General features: G+C 39.9%; 1 long non-coding RNA gene across 4 annotated transcripts in view; it reads left to right on the top strand.

Annotated features, from left to right (window-relative positions):
* Positions 1 to 1,179: 1,179 nt before the first annotated feature.
* Positions 1,180 to 12,651, top strand: part of LOC106886590 — a 51,331-nt gene continuing 39,859 nt past the window's right edge. For 2 of the 4 annotated variants that reach the window (XR_001411690.1, XR_001411688.1), the window contains exon 1: positions 10,745 to 12,455. This is a non-coding gene — a long non-coding RNA (uncharacterized LOC106886590). Of the gene's footprint in view, positions 1,331 to 10,744; positions 12,456 to 12,651 lie in introns of those variants that run through there. The other 2 variants (XR_001411687.1, XR_001411686.1) reach the window with 2 other exon arrangements.

Here is a 12,651-nt window from a genome sequence, read left to right on the forward strand (position 1 = left end):
TTACATGGCAATAGTATTACATGAAACAGAGTCCACAGTATGACTTTGAAGTTTTCTGTTCATTTTTTTCCTGACGTCAATACCTGTGAAAAATGCCACAGACACAAACTCGGATCTACAATCTTCTTTATGAAACCTTTTTCTTTTTCCCTAGCAATGTCCATTTTCTTTTTTAATGCATTTTTTAGTGCATTTACTCAACTCATTATTGCAATAAGAATAATAACAAAGCTGAGGAGATGAGGAACAGAACATCAGTTTGTTTGTTGTTCTCTAAAACACATACATTTGTACAAATGTTTTGGAATAAACATTCACGTTTGTGCTTGCACAGCAAATAAAAGGTTGAAAATACCATACAAAGTACTGCTTCCACTTAGGCTTATTGTATCTATAACCCCTACTTGGATTTTGGTACGTAAGACATGGGTCTTGTTTAGATTTCACTTTCCTTTTATTGTTAGCTGACTGGTAAAAATAGAAGACCTCTTAAATGGAGTCGGTCTGATTTAACTCATGAGATTGCATTACTGGGATCAAAGCAGCAGCACACTCAAACATTGGTTTCGGAGCTGTATACACTGTATATTGTGTACATACTATCAATACTATGACCTCCTTGCAGCCATCACAACAATTTCTCTGTCCCCAAACAAATTAAAGCCTTAGAACGTAGTTCGCATGACAACAAACATTATATATGTAGTTCTATCTTAATACTTGTATCATAATATTTTTTTTTAACTTAATTTGTCAAGTTCATAACTATCACTTGAAACTTGCTGACAAGGAACCTGATAACACATCATATCAAATTCCATTTTACAACTGTTTCCTTGGAAACACGGGCATAAAAATGGGCCATGCACAATGGAATGAAATCAAACAAATTAAAATAAACCTTAAAAAATTCCCACTAATCAAACTCCCTTTGTTAAAATTCATGCAAAAACAGGGATAATGAGTCTTACGGTAAGAACATCATTAGCCCCAGAGTCCTGTAGTCCCTATTTGTTTTGGCCCTGATCCATCAGAGCACTTCAGCACATATGTAACTTTAAATGCATGAGATATCCCAGTCAAGAGAATGAGTCATGTGCTTAAGGTTATTCATGTACTTAAGAATTGCACAAGAGGTGGCTTTTTCTCCAGAGGCTCACTAGTTATTAGAGAGAGGATACACATATATACACACACACGTACTCCAGGCTATACATACATCTGTGGAAGCCATGCTCAGGAATGACAACTACATATAAAACAAAGTCTTCGTATAACATAAGTTATGACTTCTGATTATTTAAAATTGGGAGAAGATAACTGGATAAAGGTAGGAAGACATTAATTTTGAGCAATCTATTTATGTAGGGGTATAAATTTTATTTAACGTAAAAATTGCATGCCAGTTCAAAGAAGAAAAATGACTTTTTTTTGGTTGACCTTTGGGATTTTCTTCCATAGGTTTGAAGTGACTTTATAGTAAGATTGCAGATCATCTGATGAGAGAAGTGTGCTGAGATTTACAGCTACCTTGCTAAAATTTTCCTGCCTGTTATGTTTTTTTTTTTTAATTGCCGAGCAAACCAACAGTTTTCCTCCTTTCGATTGTAATCACTGTGCTAAAGAGGGGTATGTAGATTCTTGTGCTTGCGTTCAAGATCTAGTGCATCAGTTTTACATGACAAAATTATCAAAATGCAGATACTGCGTTGGTAAATGTATTCTTTCTCCCAGTAAAACGGTTACCTTGTACCAGATAGCATGTTAATTCCACCACTCCTTGGATAAAAAAAACAATTTGATTGGAGTCTTTTCAGAATACCATTCTTTTTTTTTTTTTTCTCTACATTTTGGTAAAAATGTCATGAATAAAAAAAGAATTCCCCTTGGGGAGATTATTCTATATTGTACATCACACGATCGCTTCTGTCTTTCTCTAATATGTCTGGTACTAACAATGCACTGCTAACTGATAACAAAACCCAGTTATTACATAGTTAGTTCTCAAGGTACTTTCCAAAGGAGTTATATATTACTGTCTCATTTCCACAGACGGGAACAGTGATCTACAAAGAAACTCCTCATCAGGACTGGTTATTCCCTATAGATCTTAGATTTGCACTGAGGTATTTTAATTTCACAGATTTTTCCAGGATCTTACAGCATTCAGACTGCAATGGATGTCTTACTTGACCAAGGCACAGTAAAGAACAGCTAAAACCTAAGCTTGTGAAGTGAAAGATATCTAATGTAAAGCTGAAAATGGGTATCAAATGTTGTTTAAAATCAAGCCCCATTACTATAAGTGCTTAAATTTCAGAATACAAGTCTTGAGACAGGGAAAGAAAATTCATAAAGTGTTTGAAGTGTTTCACTACTTCTACCTTTTGTCTTTCCCCACCTAGAAAATTAATTTTACAATTTCAGAATGCAAGTCTTGAGACAGGGAGAGAAAAGTTATAAAGTGTTTGAGTGTTTTACTACTACTGCCTGTTGTCTTTCCCCACCTAGAAAATTAATTTTAAAATTACTCAACTCATGCAACTTTTTCTCAGAATTTTTGCCTCATTAGCATAAAATGGGAAATATTTTAGTCCAAACTCTATACTCATGAGATTTAATAAGCAGATATTATGTGGTTGATACTTATTTGGAAGTATATATCTGACATTCCAGAGTTCAAACCCAGTTCTAGCAGAGGTATTTCACATATCTCTGTATGAAACCAAACCTTCACCTGTAAAATCATGATTATTAATTTTTTCTTCTATCTTATCCATTCTTTGTGTTAGTAAGTTGACCCTTAAACTTTTGGGGCAAAAGTTGTCTCCCACCAAACATTAGGAAAATGTCTTCTGTCCCACACAACATTTTATTAATACAAGTTAATACGTAAGAATTGCAACTAACCATTTCAAAACTCCAGAATGTCAGGGTTTTTTAGACTGTTGTTATGTTTACTTTCACTACAAAAGCAGCCAGGCCCACAAAATTCAGTTTCCAGAGCCTTGGGATAAATGGTTGAAGGTGTAAAACATCCCAAATTCTCTTGAAATTGAGTCATTTATAAGCTACTACCTTGTGCATGTGAAGTTTTTTCCTGCTGTTTTCTTCCCAACGTTTCTGGGAAAAAGTTTGTACATACAAGTGGAATACTGTGTGAATTTTGTTAAAGTAGTTTCTGGGGAAAAATTGTACATATAAGTGGAATACTGTGTGAATTTTGTTAAAGTTAAACTTAAAACAGGTGTCTATAACATGAAGAAAACCACAAAATACAGCTGCTTGTTGTCACTATGGGCATAAATTCAAGGTGGCCAAAAAGGGATGCACAGAAAAGTGCTCTTCACTGCCCTCGCTATGAAGTGTCACTTGAACACAGTTACAGTGTTTGCTAACTAAAGGATTTGAAACTCTTTTTTTTTTTTAATAGAAACCAATAGGAATTCTTGCCAACTGCAAGGAGAACCCTGAGAGCACAGAGTTTTATTATTTCATAGGACGTCTTCTATCCTTTAATTTTACATACACTCCCATGGCCATTCTTGGAGATCTTTTGTGAGCCGAGAGGACTTTATGTTACTCTCACATTAGAAAAAATACCTTTGTATTTCTTTATACCTTGGTTACTAGTAGGTGGAAACAGCAGGCAAATGGGGGACTTGACTCACAGATTTAGTTTCAGCAGTTGCTAAAATACAAGCACATGCTTCAATGAGGAATGTGCCTCTTCACAACTGCACATGGCTACCACTGTGGTATAGAAAAAGTTGCTAGTACTTAGAGACAATTTTGTATTGAGGGATGTGCCAAAATCATTATGTATATGCTTGAAGATTTCTGGTACAGTATCTGGGAAAGTGCAAAATTAACCCCAGTTAAATATAGGATTTAATATACACCTGCCATCTCCTACCAAGGACTAAATAGGGGGTTTTTTTCTGGCATATTGGTTCTGTATCACTTTGTAGCTATTGTCAAATTTTATCCCACACAGTTGCGTCAAATGAATCAAATGAACAATGTCAGGAGGCTCAAAATTGTTAGTAACTACATGCTGTGTGCAACAGATCTCTGTAAACCTTGTAAGGTCTGTTTTCCTTGAAAGTCCAACAGTCAAGGTTCTTAGGGTTCCTGTCGAAGATTTCAGTCTTTTTTGGAGACTTATTTTTACTGAGAATTCTGTTGGCCCTCTTACCTTCTGTCTTCCTGTCCACCTGAACCCATCAAATTCAGAGGAGAAGAGCATGTAATGTTCCCCACCTGTGTGGGAGCTGCCTTTCACCTTCTGGTCTCAAAACAAGTTGTTTTCCCAAGTTCTCTAGAAGCAAGGTGATGATGTGGTTGCTCAAAATTCGCAGAGGGATCTCCAGTGCAGGAGGAAACAGCATAGACCACCAGAGAAGAACTTCCTGTGTCTAACTCTGTGTTGTTGTAGAAGACCCCAGACTTCTTGATGTGTCATGAAAGAACTGCAGTCACTGCCTATGCAGCAGCATCAGAAATCTCACCCGGTAAAATGTAGCTTGTATCAAATCAAAGCACCAGAGTTACCACCCACCCTCCTTTATCTTTTTTATTTTATTTTATTTTATTTTATTTTATTTATAATAACCCACCTGTTTTGTTACTTAATCTCTTTCTCCGCTTTTTCTGTCTCATGGTCCTTAAGCACTTAGCTGGTCACCCCTTAAAGACAGTGTTGCACAGTAGCTGACTAAATCAGAAGTCCCTAAATTACCAAAGAAATGAAGTATTAAAATTAAATCTCCCTAAAGGTTGTTGATTTCTAATTTTATGTACAGAGAGGAGGGGTGGAGGGGAAGGTTTTGCTTTTCCCTTAATTCTGCCATATTGTCTGATTCACAGCCGGAGACAAACTGAAATGGCCATCTGGTTGATGTGCATACAAAAGGAGTGGTTTGCCAGACAAAGAAAGTACCTTTTATCATACAAAGCAATGCATCTCCTCTGCTCAGACTTCCATTCTTCTGGCTCTGGTGGAGCTGCAGGTAGGCAGGAGCAGACCCTACCCACCACCCAGGTGTGGCAGCCGTTGTCAAAATCGTGATGCAAGTCCGTAACGGTCCGAGGGCTTCGTGGTACATTCATAACACGAAATATACCACAGTCGTACTGAATATTTTCAGCTCCTGGTTTCTGATTGTAGATAGGCCATTCTCAGTTCACTAATCTGCTCCCCCCACAAGAGAAATTACAGGATTTTATGTTCAAATAACATCACACGGGCAGTTAGAAATCAGGCTGAGACCACTGCGAAAATGGACCTTTCTGAATAGGGGTATAATTTTCACAGCTATTTAATACTGTCCACAAATGTACCTGTCTACCTTTTGTGATGGTAATTTTGTATCCACATGCACCAAAGAAAAACCTGAATGCAAAACACCCCCTTTTCGCCCATTTTTTTGCAATCTTAATCCACACATCCAAATACTTCCAAATAGCTGTTCCATACTAGCTTGATTTCCTCTATATTTCAGTTCATGCTTCTGATCCCAGCTTATCCGCCATCCAGAATACATAAAATGTCCAAGAAATTTAAAATTTTTAAAAAGAAAAATTGATAGTAGAACATTATGGCAGCCATTCCGTCTTTCTGGTGGTACCTCATCAGAATAACACGAGAAATTCGTGTTAGTTCACACGCACAAAATATCTGCTGTGTTTATGAGTTATTTTTTCCACCTCTAAGAGATGAACGACAGTTGTATGTACGAAGCATTGGTTTGAAATCAATCCTTTATTTCAATTTTTTTCATCTTCTCCACTGAAACCTCCTGCTCTGGATACTGGACTCTGTTGACCTCCTCTTAAGGGGGTATTTCATTGCCTTTGCCACGGTGATAACCATGGAAGTAGAACATCCCATTTCCCCATAAAGCTGTCCAGGGAACTGGAATGGAAATTGCCCTGAACTGAGACTCCACTCCTGAGAGTGGGTTGCTCTTTGCCGATATTCCCCTTCTCCTGCTTTCCTTCCGCTTTAAATGATTTCTAAAAAAGATCAAAGCAATATGTTTTTCTAACTAGAATGAGGGTCAAAGAGATAAAGCGAGCAACCAAACAAAAGGAGGGTAAGGAGTGATCCTGGGTTTCTAGGCATATCTGGGAAGTTCATTTCCCTGGTATGTGGCAGGCATGGCAATATTATTAAATGTTCCCCAGGCAACGTTGCTAGGCTCCAAATTCTGTATTTTACTTCCAGAAAACAAAACATTTTCCTTTTTCAATCAGCTCTCCCCTCCATCAATATGTAACAAAATACCCACAGTACAAGGTATAAAAGCTGTTTCATTTCAGGCAGTGACTGTCATTGCATTTATGCTGCCACGGTATAAGGTCATATTAAAACAAGGGACAATCAACTTAAATGTTGATCACATAATATGGGAGTGTAATTGCAGCAAAAATACTCTAATAAGATTTTACAGGTTCAATACATTATTTTGAAATAAATGTGCACAAAGGATGTCTTGAAAGATGTTACTGAATTGTAAGTGTCAGTCATGCAAGAAGTAGAGATTTAAAAGCAGTCTTTGTATTCACAGGTCCATGACACAGAGTCCCTATTTGGAATATGAGAAAAGAACATTCAAGGACAAAAGCATTTCTGGCCCTAAATTTCCCTTCACTTCATTCAATTATCTACAGACCTATCCTTTTTTTTCCTTCTCATAATATATGACATCAAATTTCTATGCATTAAGGGAAACTTCCCTCCGTTGGGCAAAGACCTCCAGATTTCTCAGCCATGCGGTAGCAAATTTCGGTCGGGTTTGCCTTTTCCTCCTCTAATGCAGATACTTATTGAAATTCACTATGCATTATATGACATGCATTATGTTGCCTTCTAAACAAAAAGTAAATTCATTTATTACAGCCAAAACAGTCTGGGAAAGAGATTTCACCTTCATCTCCCCACACAGGAACCCATTCAGGCCTCTCCTCCAACAGGAGATGGAGTCCTTGCAGGGACCCTCTGGAGATCAAGGTGGGGCAAAATAGACTCTGTAACGAGGGTTCTCCGCAGCACAGCTGTAGGATGAGGATTGTCAAACCAAATTACCTTACCTGGACTTTGCCTTCTTTACCAAAGGAGCAAAGTAGATTTCCCTGCTACTCCCTTTGTGATCAGTGAGAGAAACAAAGAGCAAATAAAGTAGGAGTAAGGAGATCATTCGAAGACAGAAATCCACCAAGGTTTAGTAAAGTATACTTCCCTGCTACTCCCTTTGTGATCAGTGAGAGAAACAAAGAGCAAATAAAGTAGGAGTGAGGAGATCATTCGAAGACAGAAATCCACCAAGGTTTAGCTACAAGGTAGAGAGACCCCAATTCAGTGTAGCTTGTGGCAAGTGCATTAATCAATTTTTCAAAGTAATTTAGTTTCAAAATCTTAGCATTCAAATGCCTTAGTGTCTCACCAGGTAGGTTGGTTGCCATAATAAAGATGTCAAGACATTTAGATGTTTTGACATGGTCCACACAAGAACCTCAAGCTTGTAGTATTGAGTATACATGAATTTTTTTACACTATTAGCTCTGTCTAAACTGCACCATAGGAAATGTTCATGTCATAATCAGATACTTCAATGAGGATTAACTGGACACCAACACCATAGTCAACTGTGAAAAGGTTCAACTCCAGGAGAAATCACTCACAAACCTGGTCTGCTGTGCTCCCTGGTACCACATTACAGTAAAAAGCAGTGCTTTTTGTAATCCTGAATCCCTTGTAATCCTGAATCAAAAATTTCGGTAGAGAGGACAGAAACCCACAGGAGTTTAGCTCTAAAACTCCTTCCTCATTCTCCTAGCAACACCTCTTGGTTTGTCAGATCAAGATTTTGCCACTGCGTTTTTATCTAACTCCCAGAGTAGAGGAATAGCAAAATACCATTCTGCCTGGTGAAAATGACAGGCTTTCGTTGGGCCATTTCTGTCCCAGTCTCTTGGTGACTGCATACTGGTGAGATGGAGCATAGCTCTTCTCCTCCGTTCTCCTAGCAACACCTCTTGGTTTGTCAAATCAAGACTTTGCCACTGCATTTTTGTCTAACTCCCAGAGTAGAGGACTAGCAAAATACCATTCTGCCTGGTGAAAATGACTGGCTTTTGTTGGGCCATTTCTGTCCCAGTCTCTTGTTGACTGCGTACTGGTGAGATGGAGCATAGCTCTTCTCCCACGCATGGAAAAAGTCACATCGTGAGAGAGAAACAGGGGTAGCTAGTACAAAGGCTATTTTTATTTATTCTGCAGACATAAAATGTGCAACCCAGGATGGTCAGTGATATGTGCAAAATCAGCCAGAGGGAACACGAACCTGGAGTTTAAAATGTGGCCCATCCTTCATGTTCCACACCCAATCAAAAAATAAAATAAAGAAAAAATTGTCTTTGACAATGCCTGTTGTAGAGAGAAGTGCGTGCCAAGGACTAACTCAAACCCAGTGAAGTTGATGGAAAGAATCGCCGCCATTAACAGGCTTTGAACCAGGCTGAAGGATTTTCTAGAATATTTCATGAGTAGCAAAGCTAGAAATGAGTAGCTGGAAAGGCTAAGGGCGACAGGGACGTTTTAAAATGTGGTGGTAGAAAACCAAACACGCAAGCGAGCAAACTGGGAAAGACAGTGACCATCTGCCACACGGAGCGGGGACACAGCCGTCGATCCGCTCCTCGTGACCGAAGCAGAGCCGTGGTGGGCCCCAGGAAGATCTCGGGGCAGGATCCCGCGGGCGGGAGGAAGGCTGCCTTTCTCTTCCTCCCTCGCCTCGCAGCCTGTCCTTCTTGCTTCAGCCTGGCGACAGGGCTTCGGCCTGGAAGGCCTCATGTGCAAATTTGTAAACAGTTGACAAGCACATTGCTTTAACTTCTCTTAATAAAAGGAGGTGGTCAAGCCAAGGACACAGTAAAAAATAAGTATAAAAAGTAGAAATAATTAATAAAAAAAAAGAAAAAAGAATGGATATTTTTCTTCACCACCACATTCAGGGAAGCTCACCTAGTCCTTGGCTGCTCATGCGAGGTGAACGAATAACAGGAAACACCTGGTAGATACCTCCCTACCTCCTCGAGGGTGGGAATTTGGTGTCTGTGGCTGGTGGTGGAGCCAGAGGGAGAAGCTGAGCGAGGCAGAGGTGTCCGGCTGGTCCTGTAAGGTGCTGAGACACCTACCTGGTCAGGGGTGCTGGGAACCTGGCAGGATCGGGCCCTTAATGCCTATCCTTGATAAGTAGCCATGGCAAAAAGGCTGTGCTAAGATATCTGGCCAAAAATGGGGAAACAAAAAAAAAAAAAATCTCTATAATTAGTGGTTGATGTGGCATTTTTAGCGTAAATGGGAAAACCCAGCATTTAATACGTAGCGCAAGGTTCATTTGCAGCCATATAATCGCTGTCAGCTAATGCCTGATAAACCCTGCCTAAATTGGAATTTTATTATATCTATTTTATTATATATCTATATTTATTCTGACAAAAGTTGGACAAACTTGTCCAAAAGACTAGGGGTCCATTTTATGTGCTTGGGTGTCCAAGCACCTGCCAGCTGTTTGTCCCTTGAATTGAGGACATCATGTTTTCAATTTCCTTCAATAAAGCTATGAATCTGGCAATTTGCTGGCCTGCTTCAGCTAAACAGAAAGGACAATTTGAGAAAGATCATAGTTCAGGCTCAGTCAGACGGAAACGATTGAAAACAGAGAGCTGGCCGCTATGTTTCCCCAATGCAGCTTGCTGTCGCAGTTTGACTGACAAACTGACTTTTTTGAGGTGCTCATGCCCATTTCAGTCAGAGTTTATTGAAGGTGATTTTGATCTTCTCCATGAGGCCACAGCAGCGGCCATGCCATCTGTCACCTTGATTGCATCGTGGATTCTCTGGAGAGAGTGCGATGGCTCCTGATCATTTACAGATTGTGCTGCTTTCGCCTCCATAAGGACCACATGCACAGAGCCAGATGGTGAACATACACGCTTATTATAAGTCTTTATCTCTGTGCAGGAAGGAGAGGCACCATTAGATCTCCCTCAGGAGCTCCGCTCCTCTCTACCATCATGCTGCTCTTCGGCAAATACAGTCTTCTTCAGCTGTCATCAACCTACCTCTGAAAATTAAAAAAATAAACAATAATTCCATCAGCACGAGACGTACAGACACTGCCACAGAGCAGCCCCCCCACGTCCCCCTCCCCGGCACACACACACACACACACACACACGCGCGGGCTCCCGCGACTGTCAGCCTTAGGTGGAAACAAGTTTGTTCGCGAAAAGACAGTTAATGTGCAATTAGGAGAGACTTCTTTGTGAAAATAAAGCAATGCCATCCCGGTTGTTCTTGGCACCTCTTTTACTCGGCGCCTTCTTTCTTTAGAGCGAAGCCCGAGCGCGCAGTTGCTTGGGTTTTTTTTTGTTGGGTTTGGTTTTTTTGTTTTTTGGCTTTTTTTTTTCCGAAAGGCAGCTTTGTGTTTGTTTCTCCTGTCGGGGAGCAGTGATGGGATGCTGGTTGCCACGGGCTGCGTGGCTGAAATTCAGCTGCCGGGGCTGGGGGGAAAGAAGAGGCGGCCACTGGGAGCCGCGCCGGGGGAAGGGGCCGGCTGGGAGAGGGAGAGGGGGCAACCACCAGAGAGAGGATGGCAAATGGGTGTGTGGAATCCTCTCAGCAAAGAGAGACCCTCCGAGGGAGAGGGGGAGCATCAGGAGCCTGCATATATCACAGACCCTCACCTCGGCTGGTTTTAATACATGTACGGTACGCATGACCCCGGCTACGGGCTGCCAGATTGCCCAGTCCCAGCCTTTCTTTACGAGAGTTCTGTTTCCTTTTTATTTTTATTTTTTTTTTCAGTTTCTGCATAACAAACACTTAATTGCCAGTAAAATGCTTTTTTCCACGTTAGCCGCTACCGTTCCCGCTCAACGGCGGCTCCTCCTTTAAAGAATGGCAATTATTAAATCTTAAAATCTTAGCAGAAGCGGCATCGCAGACGCACATTTCTGGGCTTTGCCAAGCACAGAGCATCCTTCAGAGTGAAAACCTGGCCTGCTTCCAACCACAGTGTCTTTCCTGAAGCACATGGAGATTAATTTGTTGGTTTCTTCCTTAAAAGTGCTTCTTTACTGAAGGCTGGATGTCAGAAAGAGACATGATTCAGGCACGAGACCGACCCCTTCCAAAATGCTAAGGGAATTCATAAGGGTCACTATCCAAAAATGGAAAAAAAAACAAACAGGAAAATGAAAAAAATGCATTAAGAAAGAAGAGAATGTTCTGGTGTTTTGTTAAAAAGAGGGCAATAGATTAAGATAACATCAGTTATGTTAATTTTTCTTTACATCTAAAAACAGGGCTCGTATCAATGTTGTCTGTGATTTCTCTTTCTTAATTGTTGGTAGAAATATTGCAGTTGTTAAGTAACTTCTAATATAGGAAAACCTCAGTTTCAGTATGCTGAGATTCCACCCTACTTTTCCCTTAATTCAAATCGTGTGGAAGAGAGATGCACGTTTCCTTCAAAAATGCTACATTTCTTCACAGGTAAAACCAGATTTAAATTCTAACTTGGGCAGCTCTCACAGATGAGAGCGAATCTTTTTTTTTTCTTCTTCTACTTTGGAATAACTTACTGTATCAAATAGCATCTTCCAATTTTGTCACAAAGCTTTTAATATTTCACAGAGTCCTTCCCTGCACTTTACGTTTCAGATCCTGGATCCCAGGGCATAAAAAAAAAATAAAAGAACTTCTCCCTGCAAATCAAAACCAAGTTTTCAAATATTAAATTAAATAAGGAAAAACACACACTTATATTTGTGTATGTCAATATCACAAGCTTATAACAGGACATTATGTTAGTCCTTTTACAGTTTTGCACAGGCTACTAGCTGACGTCAGGGATATATTTTGTGAATTTGTAATTCCACTAGAAAATATAAGGTCTCCAAGTGGTATCACAAGCGCAGGAAATAGAAAAATCCTTGCAAAAACTAGCAATTTTTCCTGCCCTCTTTTGTCTGGGTCTGTCCATCCCTAGTATCCCTTCTCAAATTAGGCTACCATGTGGCTATCACGTATCCCCTCTGTGGATAGAATTATATATTGTGTTCAAAATCTCTGATTAATCTGATTAAGCTAGTGAGTGACTAATCCTTTAATCTCCTTGAGAGCACTGTTATGTCTGCTGTGTGTCAGATTTGTAACTAGTAATCAGTTAAGTAAATGCTAAAAGTTAAGCAAAAACTATTTTGGACCCACTTCAGCATCTGTTTTCGGTTAGTGACCTTTACAGTCGAAATTGTACGGAGAACAAGAGTGAAAATCAGAAATTGCCTGTGGTGGCAATTCTGCTGCTGCTGCAAGTGGAGCAGTCGCCAAGGACCAACTTGCTGCTCGCCTATTCTTCGGTGATTTAATTATAAGTGAACAGGTAACTTCCCCTTTGCTTTGTTTCTTGCACTCTGGAAAGCAAATACAAAACGTGCTTTTGGTGTATTTATAATTTAGAAAGGAAGTTCTGTTGCTAATTAATATCTAACTCTATGCTTTACCCTTCCTTTTCATTAGAGTCAGAAATCATTGCACAACCTTTACCTGAGCAAACACAGGCACATTTAAAAATCTAC

Source organism: Calidris pugnax, unplaced genomic scaffold (assembly GCF_001431845.1).
Source record: "Calidris pugnax isolate Ruff unplaced genomic scaffold, ASM143184v1 scaffold5, whole genome shotgun sequence".
NCBI classification, from domain to species: Eukaryota; Metazoa; Chordata; class Aves; order Charadriiformes; family Scolopacidae; genus Calidris; species Calidris pugnax.